Here is a 13,184-nt window from a genome sequence, read left to right on the forward strand (position 1 = left end):
ACACACACACACACACACAGGCCTTGCTTAACTAGTCAGCGTTGATTTCTCACTAATTTGATATGGTGCTATAATGAGTGGCAAGGTGATACACCGAGCAATCAAACTGCAGGAGAGTCATTTATCTTGCAGGGAAGAAGTAGATTAACCAAAACCAAAGCATGCAGTCAGATGGACAGATGTGGCCCTGCATGTGTGGCTCCACACTCCACCCCCCACCTCACCTTTCCTCCAGCACAGCCACACTTTGGAAAATCGTCACGTAACTGGAGCTCCGTAGTCACGTTTCTCCATCTTCTTAAGAGGTCGAAAAATGGAGGAAGGAAAAGACAAAAAAAAAAAAAAGAAATAAAAAAAAGTGGGAAGCTGCCAATTCGAGATAAATGTCTTTTAAAATGTCTTTAACCTTAATCACTTACTCATCTCCACGCCACTGCTGCTCCTCTGGCGGGGCTCAGAGCGGCAGGGGTCGGTCGTAGGGAGGATAAGTGTGCCACCGGGAACGGAGGATGAATATTTAACGACCGCTATTCTTCGGCGGCCTGCCGGGGGCTTGAGTTCCACCCGCTCCGGTGAGAGCTGATGAGCTCCGCGGGTGGGCAGCACCGGGCACACACGGTAATCTGCACCGATGTACACAGTGTTAAATAAAGAAGACGGGCACGCTTTGGGCAGGGAAATAACTTAATTACCCTGAGTGTGTCGGTCACATTAGCGAGAGACCCAATGTTGCTGCGTAAAAACTGTGCGTAAAAATCAATGGAGTTAACCTCTGCACCACATGTAGACTTTTATTTATTTTAATTCTTAAAAAGTTTTCTTTTTTTTTTTCTTTTTCTTTGCCACACATACAGGATTCTTTATAGGTTTCCCTCTGTACGAACACGGTGGCAAAGTGTGTCATGAGATGGCTCAAGGGGTAGATGGAGCACAGCAGAGGAAGGTGAGATTCTCCGCTCAGCAATGCTTCCGCCGCCCGCCAGATGGACCCGGCCGACAACAAACAAGCCAAGGAGCCGCGAACTGCTGCATCTCCGCTGAATTCACTCTATAACCCAGACGACCTTGCCGTCTCCCCCCACATGATCGGACCGGCTGGCCGCCCCCTCATCCTAACAGGTTTTGGCTTTGATATTAAACGTGCTGCGGTGCGCCGCTGCCGCGCGGGACCTCACTGTGCGCGTTTTTTCCATTCTCCCCCCCCCCTCCCCCAAAAAAAAAAAAAAAAAAAACCCGAGCCTTTTCCTGGGTTGGGGCTATTTTTAGCCCTGTTAGAGAAAGAGTGACTTACACACTATAGACCTTCACCAATGGGCAAATGTGTGCTTCGCTATGATTTTTTTTTTTCTGTTTTGTGATTGACGTGTTGTAATGTAGTACCGCTGTCAGTCTGCACTTGGCAGCCGAACGGCACACAGCCAGACTCGGTCAGAGGAGTCAGCTGTTCAGCCTGTCAGCTCGTTTTTCAATCCAGACCCGGAGCTCTGCTGCTTTCATCACTGTGCCCACCAAACACCACACACATATATATTTTTTTTCATCCAGTGGGAGCAGGAGTTACAGATGGGCTTCATAGACGGATTATGGAAAAAGAAGCCCCTGGGCACAGATGTGTACAAGATCTTCACTGCTGCAATAAAAGCACTCAATACCGTCGTAAATTAAGCAGCTCACGAAAAGTTTATTCATTTTGTCTCTAAAATAGCGATACATTGTGTGGCATTCAGTTTTTCCTCATACCCACTGGAAAGCATTTGAACATTAAATAGTGTTGTTTCTTTTTAAAAATGCCATTTTTTGTTGTTGTTTGCTTGTTTTTATTCTCCGTCGTGAGAAGAGTGGACAGCTAAAAAGACAGTATAATCTAAAACTAGGCCCGATGTCAGGACAAAAAGATTGAAGGGCTAGCTTGTTCGAAATTATTTTAATGACAAAAACTCACAATTCATTGATTTAACTTTAAATAAAATATTTCAAAATATCCTAAACAACTAAAAAAAAATAACACTGGTGGGTAAACACTTATTAACTGAACACACAAAAAGCCCAGAACAAGCTAAGTGTTGTGAATTTGGAGTTTGAGCTTCCGACGCTCACATTCGCACTGTGAGCGGAGCTGTCCATGGTGCTGAAATTAGCCGCGCTTCATCTCGCTTTGCAGACCTTATTTTCTCTAGTTTGGACAGTGGGATTTATTCAAGTGCAGTGTTTCTCCTATGGGGAAGGGGGCTTTACATTGTGTGGGACCAGGAGAAGTCTGGGGTTCATGGGGAAAACTTGTCTCTTTAAATTATTAATTAGGAAATCAGGATTTAAAAGGAAGATATGGAAGTGGAGATTAAATTATTTAATGAAAAATGCGTTGTCAAGACTAAACCTATTGACACCAAAGGGTAATGATGATCTATTGAAATGAATATTGTGTGTGAATCTAACTGTGATCACGTGATTAGAGTCTTGCACTCCATAAATCAGATCTTTATGGATCAGTGGCAAGAAATAACCAATGGCTGAAACATAACCAGAAGTCCCCTGCACAGTTTTCCACAAGTCATGTTGGAGACACAGCAAACATGTGGAGGAATTGCAAAATGTTGTGTAGTGGAAAACTAGCACTGCTCATCACCATGACCAGCCCAAAGTGAAATATGGTGGTGGCAGCATCATGCTGCCAGAGACAGAGAGGCTGGTCAAAGTTTTTTAGTTTTTATTTTTTCTGTTCAGACTTGAAGGGAACATGGATGGAGCAAAATACATCGTAATCTTGGAGGGAAATCCTGTTAACCTTCAAAAGACTTGAGACTTGGGCAGAGGTTCACCTTTCAGCAGGACAACAATCCCAAACACTGCTGTAGTAACAATGGCACAGTTTAGATCAAAGCATTCATTTATCAGAATGGATAAATCAAAATGAAGATCTTCGTCCAACTGAAAATCTCTAGCATGACTTGAAACTTGCTGTTCACAGAAGCTCTCCATGCAATCTCATTGAGCATGAGTTTTCATGCAAAGAATGGGCAGAAATGTCAGTTTTTAGATAAAGTTTGTAGAGCCACACTCAAGAGTTGCTGCTGAAGGGGGGTTCAAATACTCTTGCATGCCACACTTTCAGTTTTTTTATTTGTAAAAACAATTTAAAGACTTGTATCATTCTCCTTTCACTTCACAATTATGTGGCGCATTGTGTTGGTCTATCACATTAATATCCAATAAAATGCATTTAAATTTGTTGTTGCAATGTCACAAAATTAAGAAAAGTTTAAGAGGAGTGATTATGTGTATCTGTTTGATTTCAATATGCGTGTCTTTGTTTCATTCTCATGAAATTTATTTTTGTATTTCTTCGACAAACGTGTTACAGTTCCTGTAGCTTTGGACGATTTCATAGTCTGTTTGTGAATAATTTTGTCCAGTCCGTTTGTTTATTTACTTCTGAGTTAGAGTGAATCCCGGTTTACAAAGCTTGAGATCAGTTCATTTACATTGTCTGAAAGATTCATTATGATTACCAAAATAGAAAAGGACACAGAAAATGTTATTTTTATTATAATTTTTTTTCAGAAAAATCTTTTCTTTTAAAATGAGTTACTGTTAATTAATGTTGCAACCAGACATATTGTAAAACAAAGCTTGTTAGATTACAGAGAGATGTTGTGGAATAACTCTCTCTCTCTCTCTCTCTCTCTCTCTCTCTCTCTCTCTCTCTCCTCTCTCTCTCTCATCTCTCCATGTTCTGTGGCTTTAGAGAGCTATGAGGCAGCAACACCTTTGGGCATCAGTGCTGTTTGATTCTCTCAGGAAGGAAAGCCTTGCTTGAATTATTTGGCTGTTTCAAAGACACAGCAAGCAGTAGTTCCTGCAGGAAATTGCAGACCCCTGACAACAGCTCGCTTAGGGCACTGAAACGTAATATCTATAATGGCTGACATGCGCTGGGCTCCTTTGGACTTATCAGTCAGGGAAAGTAATCGTGTCACCCCCACAGGTACAAGCTGCCTTTTTGCAATAACATATGGAGCAAAATCCTGTTACAGGAAGAAAACGATGTTTCAGCAAAAGAAAAAAGAAAAAAAAAAAGAAAGGAAACAAAGAAAAGAAAAAGCAACAGATGTTAAGTGAATTACTTGAGAAGATATTCTAAAAAGTAAGTGCCATTTGAAAATGAAGCTAAAAAGTTCTTAATTAACAGATTGAACACCCACACACACACCACCACACCACACACCACACCTAGGCTTTACTTCTTATTGTCTCATGCTAGCTGTTGCCAAAGCTGTCCGTCCCTGGGAGAGGGATCCCTCCATACTGTGGTTCTCCCCAAGATTTCTTCTTTTCCCACTGGGTTTTTGGAGTTTTTTCTTGCCGGATGTGAGGGTCGAAGGCGGTGGTTGCTTCGTTCTGTCTCGTTACTGTAAATATTGACATATTACCATTATGCTTATTCACTGTTTTTACTTTTACCGACAAATGTAACATCTTGAAGCCCTCTGAGGCAACTGTTGTTGTGATACTGGGCTATACAAAAATAAATTGATTGATTGATTGATTGACACACACACTCCAACAATGTACTATGCTGACTGGTTGTCCATGTTGTCCATATGAATGAGTAGAGCACTCCTGGTTCAGGAGGCCAGTGTAATTTTGATATAGTCGGGTTGCAATTTGCCTGAGTAACTTGGTACTAATCTTTTTGCAGGTCATGATGACGGATCCACACAATTCTTGTGTGTTGGAGCAGGAGTACTTAGGGAACATGCAGTACTGCAGCCTCACAAGACCAGGAATTTCTGGACTAGTTAACAAGACAAAACATGTAAGAGCAAGTACACAGTGAATACAGGACTAGCATTAAAAATTATTATAGTTATTAAAAATAATACTCTTTATTTAAAAAAAAAAAATAGTGTAAAAAATTACACGGTTGTAATTGTAATACTAAGTGTAGTATTGGATTTTCAATTCACCAATATCAGAAACCATTGTATTAATGTTAACAATTTAAACAAACTTAAACAATTAATATATGAATCATGCCATAAAATCTATCAAACGCTTATTTAATTTATTGCATATAATTATTTGCTTTGGGAAATGTTTGCTCTCTGTATGACCTAACCTGTTAGGACACAAAGTTTGATGCTTTTTTTTCAGGACATCCAGTGTCTAATTATCCAAGTTGAACACAATGAATCAAAGTCTGTGGGAAACAGCTGATTCAGCAACTACAGCTAAACTGTCCTGCCTGCTTGATGTGATGTGTTCGGGGAAGTTACATGGCGAGCACTCCAATCACTCTCCACCTCACAAACACTTCTACACTTTATCACCACAACACTGTTTCTCTCCAGCTATCAATGCAAACTATCAATACAGTTAAGAGTATTCATTAACTTTAAAGACACCACTTAAACCCTACGGGACTTCTCCTTTTCCTGTAACTCATTCTCTCTGCTATAATCCTCAAATGGATGTAGCTTCTGTAGGTGAAGGTGGGAGACACAGGTTCATGTTCACCTGTTATTTTCTGGCATGTCATCTAATTCCTGGTCCTCTTTACAGAAAACTCCCACACAGGTTTGTACCGCAGTCTGGGTGGCATGCTAAAGTGCCAGGCGGCCACTCCTGTGTCACAGTGTTGTATCACTCATGTGGAAGGGTGAATGGATGATTGTATCTGAGCAGGGATACGAAGTAGTACTGAAAAAAACAAAGAGATACCAGCTCAGGAAGGGTTCGCACACATCCTGTTCAATTGGCTGGATTATTACACAAAGTTATGACATTGCTATTTTTAACGTAAAAACATTTCATTGTTATATTGAGACAACACTGCTAAATAAAATAAAATCGATAAAATTAAGATAGATAGATAGTTAGATAGATAGATAGATAGCTAGATAGATACTTTATTATCAGCATCTGGAAATCCACAGTTCCAACAGCATAAACATATGGACAGAATAAATGAAATCAAAATGTAAAAGAGATTTGACAAAATAAATGAAATTCAGATAAGCCTGTACTTTAGGGTGCATGGAGTCTGGGTTCTGTGGAGTTCTTAGCTGAGGATTGTTGACTCGAGCCCCCACCACCACCACCTCACCCCAATTGGTTGTCAATCACAGACGGTCCATGACTGACAGGAGTTGACAGGAGCCCGTCCAACATCTGCTGCTCAGATACAGATGTTAGACTGTCCAGTCTGTGCCCAAATAAGTGTTTGCATTCCTCAGTATTTGTGAAGACGAGTGGTGTCCTTCTTCTAATGCTGCCCCCCCCCCCCCTTCACCACCACACAGCTGTGTAGAAGAGAGTGCCCGCCACCACAGAGATATAGAACCTCTGCAGCAGCTTTTTGCAGATGTTGAAGGACGCCATCTTCTGAGGGAGTACGGCTGGTACTGAGCTTTCCTGCACAGAGCATCTGTGTCAGTGCAAGTAAAGTCTTCCAGTTACTTACTGCATGTCTGTAATATCCTTAAGAGGGCACATTTGAAATAAATCAGTCATAAAAAATGGACAAAACTGGATTATCAGAAAAAGTATAATAAGAATCATGTAATTGTGGTACTCTAAATTGCTCTTAGGTGTGAATGTGAGTGTGTATGGTTGAATGTTTCTCTGTGTTTTCGCTGTGATGGATGTACCCTGTCTTTGCTTTTTCAGACTAATGGATAGATACGATGAAATATGGGGAAAAAAGGTATTCAATAGCAAAATAAATGTTTTTAAATCTTGTTTGAGAGTGAAATGATTATTCCGTTGTTTTTATGTATGTGCCTTTTATCCAAAAATTAAGCATACAACTACAAATTTACACAGGAAATGTTCATGAATTAGGGTTTCTGAGCCTGAGATGGATACAGTCGTGAGCTTCCCGCTACCAGGCTTTATGAGTTGGACAGCAGGCAATAGATCAGCGAGCGGATCACCAGCATTAGTTTTCCTCCTGAAGGAGCCGGCTAAGTCTAGAGCTGTGACAGCTGCTCCGAGACACCTAGTCTCTGCAGCAGGTCAGAGGGTGACCGTAGGAAGCTTCCACTGGGACACAACGATCTGTGGACGTGTGTGTGTGTGTGTGTGTGTAAAAGAGGAAAAAACTTGAAGAGATAAACCCTATATAAACAGACAGAGGAGGAAAGAGAGTAGCAGCAGGGCAAATGTGTCCACATCCACTTGATAGAGGCTCCACCTGGATAGGCTGGATAGAGAAGGATAGTGAGGCTGCTGGAGTAGTGAGGGTCCTGCTGTGTGTCCATCAGTTTCAAATAATCCCTGCTGCTGCTGCTGAAAAAGTGTCCTTCAGTCACATGTTGAACCCCTTCCTATTCGGAGACACACCTGACTGCTGCTGCACTGGAAAATGTGTTTCTTCACCAATCACAGCTTTTGTGGATGTCTTTCATCCGCACACCAGATTAAGCCCACCAAACACAGATCATAATGCTGCTTTATTAAGGAATAAGACCCTCGAGGAACATGATGAAAAAATTGGTTAATTTACATTTGTTTGAATGTATGAACATTAAAATGTCCAGTTAATGAAAACATCAAACATCAATAAAATATTTATTTATTTATTTATTTATTTATTTATTTATTTATTTATTTATTTATTTATACATACTATAAACTAGTGTGGTCTGATTCAGCCAATGGGTGGAGTGCATGCATTAACCATTGACCTTACCACTTCTTTTTTAATGAGAGCACTTTTATTCTCTCCATTACTTGCAGCTCTTTTTTCTTTTTTTCTGTTTTGGCACGTCCCTGTCGGTGACATAATTGGGTAACCGTTAAAGTTTATGTTCAAAGTAATGTTTTAGTGGCAGGCTTGTAGACCTTTCATCTTTGTACCTTTCGCTGAATATCTTGAGTATTGAGTAGTTTTATGTTGCAGAGCCTTTACAGTATTTGTGCTCATCTGAGTGTCAGTGAAGGACAAATATTGGATGCATAACTTCCCACAGACTTCAATGTCTTCACAACATGCCAGAGATGCTTGACATTTTAAAATATTTTCAAGTCTTTGCAATGTTTGAAAATACTAGCATACAAGGACATTCCATCTATGGAAAATTAACAAAATTAGAAAAAAATTGATAGATAGTGACCATCACATGATCACAATGTGAATCCATTATTTGTGCAGCACAGTCAGATTGTGCAAATTACATAAAAGTGCTTCACATCTGTGTTGAAGTACAAAATGAACCAGAGAGCCTTAAATTCCCAAGAAACAAGTTAAGGTTAGTTACCACTAACAAATGGTCTTGAAGACGATTGAAATGCACATTTTTGGACAATTAGAGCATCTTTGGAATGTGTGAATTGTTTATGGTCACGTGTAATGTAATACAGAAGCCTCCTGGCACAGAGACGTTCAATCTTTATATCAGGGAAGGTCGCACAGAGCCCGGAAGTGCTGGGAAACATAAGGCAAGACATTAATTCAAATGTGGAGACTAAAAAGCAAGAGCGGGAAAGACAAATTATTGCCTTGTGTGCACCCAAGGGAAAATTGCTTTACTTCTCCGGTCCTGCTCTGTTTCATAGTACGCAACACATAAAACATGTGACTGTTCCTTTGAATCTAAATACATAAATATATCGTATGAAATCTGCTTTGTTCTTTGTCCAAAAAAATTTTTTATTTTTTTTTTAATTATGTCACACCAGTTTTCGGCTTTGATTTTTCATTGGCTAGAGAGTTTTTAATTCAAGTTATTAAAAACTAAATGTTGTAACTTGACAGCGCAGCCTTTATTCTGCTAGCATTCTTCTGAATACAAATTAATTCAAATCCATGTACGCTTTCTAATTTAAATACCTGATTTATGAATGCTTCTCACTTTTTCCCTTTATTATTTGGATTCATTGTGCTCATCTTGGTCCCTCAAGACAGCCGGGGGTTATTGTTCCACTCCAGTGCCATAAGTGAGTGTCTCTCGCACACACTCATTTTCATCATGATTTGATTCATTTTGATCAGATGGAAGAGCGTCGGGGTGGCATGCTGGTGTTGTCGTTAGTGCTCTCGCAGTGATATTATCTGGGAATGTCTCCGTCAAGAGCCGTTCCGAGTAGTGTGTGCACGGTCTCCCAGTCTCTTGTCGTTTTCTTCGGGTCCTCAGGCTTCCTCCTACAATTAAGCCCGCCCGATTAATAAGCGCCATCATTGGTGGGATTGCCGTTTCTTTGTGATGACCTGGGGATCTTTCTGGGGTCGCTTGGGATCAACTCCACCTTCCCCTAAAATCAACCTAGATGTCTCTGAAACAGCGATTATTAAATGGTGAGTCACCCAAATGTGACTCACTGGCCATTTTAATGTGGGGAAAAAAGAAGATAAAAAGTACTGTAACATCATTTATTCACACAGTAGGTAGAAGAGTAGGTGGCTATGATGGCTTGTAAAATGAGATAATAGCCGGCAATTCACACAGAAGAAAAAGACACAGAGTTTGTCTATGTATCATGCTAAAGCATTGTGGGACTCAGGGCAGAAGCAGAATGAAACAGGATTTCATCAAAGATGAAAAAAACACCAGTTTTTCCCGCGCAGCGCAGTGTTGACAAAAGGAAACATGGAGCCATCAAAACTGAAGTGTCATTTAGAAGTACGTCTTGAATGTAAATATCAGTTTTAAAGTATATTTGGACATGTAAACGAATGTTAGTTTAAAGAAACTGAAGTTTTGGTTTTATTTGAAATGTAGCTAATTAAACGCAAAAGTGAGTATTTTCATCATTACTTCTCCATCTGTTGGTCATGTTGTCGTTTATCATTAAAGTAGTTTTGTATGTTCTATATTGTAATATTGTGCTGGATTGTCTCAAGTTGAACCTGTTTTAATTAATTCAAGCCATGCAGAACCTAGGACCTCCTCTGGTGTTCCTGGTGAGCAGCTGGTAATTTGTACTTAAAGTGCTTTAACAGGAGACAACTGATGGGCTCCTGACAGGGTCACAGGTGAGGAGCAAAGGCTTGACGATGTGGTCTGATCCCACAAATTGCCATGTAATTGTGTCAGGCCCATTGCAACCTGCTGTGTGAGCCACTGGGAAATGTCCATGCTAACTGATATTGATCAAACCATGTGATTACGGAAATGTGAGTGTCAAAAGGATTATTCGGTTTCATGATTAATTTTTTCTTTTACATTTTGAAGACATTGAGATGTTGAGGTGTAATATTCAGCATTATAGTCTGTGGAGCCAATATGACGCTTTGGGTTATATTTTGTCAGGAAGCCTTGGATTGTGGAAATGTTTCTACTTTAGTGTCACTTCAGCGGATCTCTCTGATGACAGTAGCGTTTTGAAGATAGCCTGCAAAACAAATTTTGTATATGGTTAAAAAAAAAAAAAAAAAAAGGTACCCCACACTGATACATTGGTTACATATCCATCTCTGATTTGATTCTGGGCTTTCTCTGAGCCGTTTGCATGTACTCTGTGTACTCTGTGCATGTGCCATTTTTTTTCCATCGTCCAAAGAGTGAATTAGGTCAATTAATGTCCCTAAATGAGGATGGGTGTGAATACTTAATACGGGTATGTGTCTACTTGTTTTTCGTTTGCTTTGTGATGGACAGGTGACCTGAACAGAGTGTATCTTCAGTGTATCACCTTTTCACCAACACACAGCTCTGTGCAACAAGTTCAAAAAGTCAGAAAGTGGATGGATGCATTCATGTGATGATATTTAAGTCCAGATTGTGGAATCACAACATGTAAGAGTCGCTCTGGTAACTATAAACTAGTATGATAAAGCACGATCAGCACAATTGCATTTTCACTGCAACTCCCAAGATCGATCATCACACAAATACACAAACACATCGTCATTACTTTATGGTTAGGGTTAAGTTATAACCCATAACACATCATCATCACATCATCATCATCACATAAATACATCAACACATCTTTATCCCAGGATAGCTGTGGCTTCACATTTAGCTTACCACCACTGTATGTATGAGTACGGAGTGAATCAGTAATGCATTTGTAAAGTTATAAAGTGCTACATAAAAAGCAATGCATTATAAGTATTGTTATCTAATTAAAACTGTTTTTTTTCATTACACCACAACCAAAAACCCATGCAGATTATGTGATGTCCTAATATTTGAATAAAATTCTGTTACAATATACATTTAATAATAGTGATCATTAATCAAAGCAAAGTTGAAAAATATCTAAACACATTATGTTAGTATTTTATTTTTCCTTGCACAGTATTATGATTTTTTTCATACATAGAAAAAGAATTAAGAGAATCAGCTGGTATTAAGTATATTTTGAAGAAAAAAAACTCTGTCACACTTTATGCAGCTTTTAATTCAAAGCAGTAGCTTATTAAAATGCTGTAGGCTCCAGGGAATAAATGAATAAGTCATTTTGTCTTGACATTGGGCTTCAGGAACCTGCAGTCTAATCAGAGGAAGGGAGGGCATGATGGGAGTAAATGTGGGGGATGACCAGAAGCTTTACAGAAACATTAGTTTTATATTTCTGCAGCATTATGGCTTTGTTTTTTTTCCCCCCTGAATGAAAAACTCTCATTGCCTAAAATTAGACTGATTGGTCATAGAATACACACACTAGTGAAGAGTAGCGATAACTGTCTTCTCTCCAGCTTTACAAAATGAGCTTTCATTTACTTAAATTCTGCTGTATTTAACCACATTTATTAGAACAAATTATTTCTCGAAATGGATATTAAACGCCATACACCCATAGCATCGCTCCCTCCTGGGTGTTTTGAAAACAAAACACTGTAAGGATTTCACTTACTGCAGCTTCAGATCTACTCCACCCTCGGATGTGTGGGAGCAAAAGGGAAACAGAAATTATCATGTTGTTTTCTGCACAGCAGGTGATTATTTGATCATCGCGAACCACTTGGTTCTCAGATCATGTTCATGTTAGGATGGTGCTGCAGAATGAAGATAACACCTGACTTGGCACTCTGAAGCACAGAAAAGGAATACACAATCTGATGCATCTTGAAGGCCTAATTCAAGAAACCAAAATACAAATGCAGATCTTTTTTTATAGAGCAAAGTGGGCCGTCCACTGGTAGTTTTTTCTATTTTTTTATTTTGACAAAAAGCAGCAACACGTGGCAGAGAGGACACCTGTGGCCTAAGTCTTGGCAGACGTGGTGCTCTGACTAATTGTGCTGCAATTTCAGACATTTATTCTTTTTATACATAATAAATGCAAGATGTATCACTGTAACGTATCAGATTATGTGGTTGACATATTTATGTTAAATAGCATTCACAATTCATTGATCCATTCACTATACGGTGGGCTGGAGTCACTCCCATCTTACTTCACCCTGGACACGTCACCAGATCACCAAAGGGCAGACAGACTGTCACTCATATTCAGTGTCCCCAGAGAACACCAACAGAAGAACAAGAACAACAAAAAGAACATGCAAACTCCACCGCAAAAAGCCCTCAAATCCATACTCCATACCATGAAAATTCCGACTGTGAACCATCAAATCTCTGTGAAGCCGTTCATGCAGATAATATATGTAGTGTATTTCACACAATGTTTAAAATGCACTTGACTTCTTAAGTAACCGTAGCAGGCGGTATACTTTAATGATAAATTTAACATATGGATGAGCATTGAAACACAAAGTGTACAGCGTTATCACCCAGCACTCTTTATGAGCTCCAGCTGCACTGTGATATTTCAAACGAGACCCTCGACTGTGTTTTGCAATGCCATGCACATTACATTAACTTTAATAATTTATGAGCCCAAAGATATTGTCATCCATAGACAGTGCATGACTGCAAAAGGTTAAATAAAGATTGAAAATCAATCCGCAGGAGGGACTGTAAGAGAGATTCAGGCTGGAGAGACGCATGCCTGGGCTAATGCCTCGCCTGCTGTCACCCCAACCGGCACCCAGATCCATCTACTCCATATCTGCAGTTAGATGGATGAAAATCAATACGCCGGCACATCCTCAGACTGTACTACATGAGTGTTGCTGTTGCCATTGTTGGCATCGTTTTCATGCTCTCTGCACTTACATTTTGGAGACTTAAAATTTAGGTTACCACCGTAACAGGAGCAAAACCCAGAGGCAAGAACGGCAGGTAGGCGTAAGTAAGAGAAAAGAAGACTTTACTCTGCAAAAGGCAGGA

The sequence above is a fragment of the Salarias fasciatus genome, chromosome 6, assembly GCF_902148845.1.
Source record: "Salarias fasciatus chromosome 6, fSalaFa1.1, whole genome shotgun sequence".
NCBI classification, from domain to species: domain Eukaryota; kingdom Metazoa; phylum Chordata; class Actinopteri; order Blenniiformes; family Blenniidae; genus Salarias; species Salarias fasciatus.